Genomic DNA, 3,556 nt, shown 5'->3' with positions numbered 1-3,556 from the left:
TCTTATAATCAAATTTCAGGCCTAATTTTCAGCAGAGGTGTCTCTCTACTTGCAGATGAGGCTCTCTTTAAATGCTGCTCTGTGAGCTTTCTGGCTTATACCATGTGCCCAAAGTTGGTAGCCAGCTGCCCTGAACCTGTCCTTCTCTCCCTGTGAAACTTTAGCAGCAGTTAACAAATGCAAATCATCTCCACTATTGTTATAATAAACATTGTCCCCCATACCTTTCAAGTGCTAAAGCTATAGCACAAACCAGTGTTTCCCCTTTCTTCTGTATTCCATCCTACTCCCTAACTACTGCAAACAATATTGAAATTCAGCCATTTACTAAGGTACAAAGTGAATATTTCAATAGATTTTTATACATATAAATAATAACCAATTAAAAGATATAATGGAAAAATATTTTATTTACAATACCAGTAAAAGAGATTTAAAATGTTTAGCATATAAATTAGCAGTAGGTGCAACATAAAACCCAAATAAACAGTGACTTAGACAGAAAAATTATTATTGTTCTGTGTGAAAAGTCCAGTGGGCAGGAGTCTAAGACTAGAAGAGCAGTTTCGCAGACCCACGGAGCCAGGCCCAGGCTCCGTCCAGCTTTCTGCTCCAGCCATAGTGTCCCATTCTTACCACAAGAAAGAGGAAAGAGAAGAACATTCCTCTCCTGTAAGGAACATTTCTCAAAACTGCACATACCACTTTCACTTATATCCCATTGCCCAAACCTTAGTTACATGGCCAGTTTTATCTGCAAGGGAAGCAGTAAAATGAAGTTTTTATTCTGGGTAGCCATGTGCCAGCTGAAGCTCAGGGCTTCAACTGCAGAGAAAGAAGGGGAGAGATGATATTAGGGAACTACTAGCAGTCTCTGTCACACCTAGTAATGTTTAAGGAGAAATATGGAAGATCTACTAAGAAATACTTATAAATTGCATGAGCGATACAAAAGAAGATCTGAACAAGTGATAGCATACACCATGTTCTTGGGTAAGCAAAGAGAAATTTTACTTTGATAACCTGCAAATAAATTGTAATAGCCATGAATGTTAATGCATCAAATAGTTTTAAAAATGTCTATAAAACAAGACTGTTAAATATGTGTGTAAATAACAAAAACAATTATAGTAACAAATAACATTTGGCAGGTCAAATAAATAAAAATAAGGTTACAATTTTTTTTAACAATAGAAAAAAATAACATCTAGATGTCAGCTTAGGTCATGTTTCTATCAAAAATAAAATTGGTAAACGTCCCCATTACACATCAGGCAAAGGTTCAATGGCCTTCCCAAGAGTTCTGGCAACTCCCATGTCTTTCCTGCTGAAGGCTCCCTCTAACTTTGTTCTGCTCTCTGAACCGCATTAGATTCTTGCCTTCTGCTGTATTCTCCTTTATCCAGTGTGCATAGGTCCAGACCTGAGACACAGACCCTCTCTTTTTTTTACCTAACATTAGCTCACATAGGTGTGTGTTTTTTTTCTCATTAAACTTTGTTTTAATGGGTCTCAAAATTCTGTGACAGCTGGGGCAGGAGAGTTTCACCCCAGGTGCTGACCACAGGAAAGGCTGTCCCGCAGGGGGTGGTTTTCAAATAGAAAGGGGCCAGAGGGCTGCACTCAGCAGGGACCTAAAGGGACCCTCTGCTTTCCTGTAAGGCACTGTGTAGAACCCCAGAAAGCATTTGAATTGTGTGGTGCCGGGAAGGGGGAGAGAGCCCTCCCACCACCAGAGAGGGGACTGGAGCTGCCAGTCCAGTGGAGCAGGTCTCCAGCCACAGGAGAGAGACAGGAGACTTTCACCCGGGGTGCTGACAGCTGGAAAGGCTGTCCCGCAGGGGGTGGTTGCAGAGTGGAAGGGGTCAATGGGGATAAAAGGGGACATCTGTAATATTTTGAACAATAATAAAAAAAAAAAGAGTGGGGTGGCAGGTGTTGGGGATAATATTCATTTAGCCTTCTGAGCTTTCTGGGCAGACTTGGTGACTGCCTGCCTGCTCCAGCTGCCTTGTTGTCCACTGCTTGATGACACCCACAGCAACTGTGTGTCTCATGTCAAGGACATCAAAAAGACGCAGAGGAGGCTACTCAAAGAAGCTCTCAACACACATGGGCTTGCCAGGAACCATGTCAACAATAGCAGCATCACTAGATTTCAAAAACTTTGGGCAATCTTCCAGCTTTTTCCCAGAACACTGATCAATCTCCTTCAGCTCAGCAAATTTTCAAGCACTGTGAGCTGTGTGACAGTCCAGCACAGGTGCATATCTGGCACTGATTTTGCCTGAATGGTTCAGGATAACCACTTGACCTATGAAACCAGCTGCTGCAATTGGTGGGTCATTTTTGCTGTCACCAGCCATATTGCCACAACGAACATCTCTGACACACATGTTCTTGGCACTGAGGCCCACATTGTCCCCAGAAAGAGCTTCACTCAAAGCTCCTTGGTGTATTTCAACAGACTTTACTTCAGGTGTAACACCGACTGGAGCAAAGGTGACCACCATGCCGGGTCTGAGAACACCAGTCTCCACTCAACCCACAGGGACAGTACCAACACCACCAGTTTTTTAGACATGTAGGAGGGGCAGACGCAAGGTCTTGTCAGTTGGACAAGTTGGTGGCAGGATGTGATCCAGACCTTCAAGCAGTGTGGCTCCCCTGCATTTCCATCTTTACTGGTGACTTTCCATCCCTTGAAACCAGGCATGCTAGCATTTGTTTCCAGGATGTTGTTGCAACGCCAACCAGCAATTGGTACAAATGCTACTGTGTCAGGGTTATAGCCAATTTTCTCAATGTAGGTGCTGGCTTCTTTAACATTTTCCTCATATCTCTCCTGGCTGTAGGTTGGCTCAGTGGAATCAATTTTGTTAACACCAACAATCAGTTGTTTCACACCCAGTGTGTAAGCCAGAAGGGCATGCTCACAGGTCTGCCCATTCTTGGAGATGCCTGCTTCAAATTCACCAACACCAGCAGCAACAATCAGGACAGCACAGTCAGTCTGAGACCTGCCTGGAATCATGTTTTTTATGAAGTCTCTGTGTCCTGGGGCATCAATGATGGTCACATGATATTTGCTGGTCTCAAATTTCCATAGGGAGATATCAATGGTGATACCACGCTCACTTTCAGCTTTCAGTTTGTCCAAGACCCAGGCATCTGAAGGAGCCCTTCTCCATCTCAGCAGCCTCCTTCTCAAATTTTTCAATGGTTCTTTTGTCAATCCCACCACATTTGTAGATCAGATGACCAATAATGGTAGACTTGCCAGAATCTATGTGTCCAAAGACAACAGTGTTAATATGAGTTTTTTCCTTTCCCATTTTGGCTTTGATTTAGTGTGGTTTTCACAACACTTGTGTTATGTTTGTGACAAACCCATTGCAAAAGAGTCACATAGGCCTTTTTTGTTTTTAATCAACTTAACTGAAAATATGGGCCAGTGAAATAGAATTACAGCCTTAACAAGCAAACTATTTACACATAGTAGGCAGGCTATTTTTAAAAGTCATTAGTGTTTGGCTACCCACCACTATGAATTTCA

The 3,556-nt window shown here is 42.7% G+C and overlaps 1 pseudogene; it reads right to left on the bottom strand.

Annotated features, from left to right (window-relative positions):
* Positions 1–1,951: 1,951 nt before the first annotated feature.
* LOC107532498 (elongation factor 1-alpha 1 pseudogene) lies at positions 1,952–3,335 on the bottom strand (annotated as a pseudogene).
* Positions 3,336–3,556: the final 221 nt, after the last annotated feature.

Source organism: Miniopterus natalensis, chromosome 1 (genome assembly GCF_054644295.1).
Source record: "Miniopterus natalensis isolate mMinNat1 chromosome 1, mMinNat1.hap1, whole genome shotgun sequence".
In the NCBI taxonomy this organism is placed as follows: domain Eukaryota; kingdom Metazoa; phylum Chordata; class Mammalia; order Chiroptera; family Miniopteridae; genus Miniopterus; species Miniopterus natalensis.
Note: the sequence above shows the minus strand (reverse complement) of the source record. Positions and strands in the feature narration are given on the sequence as shown.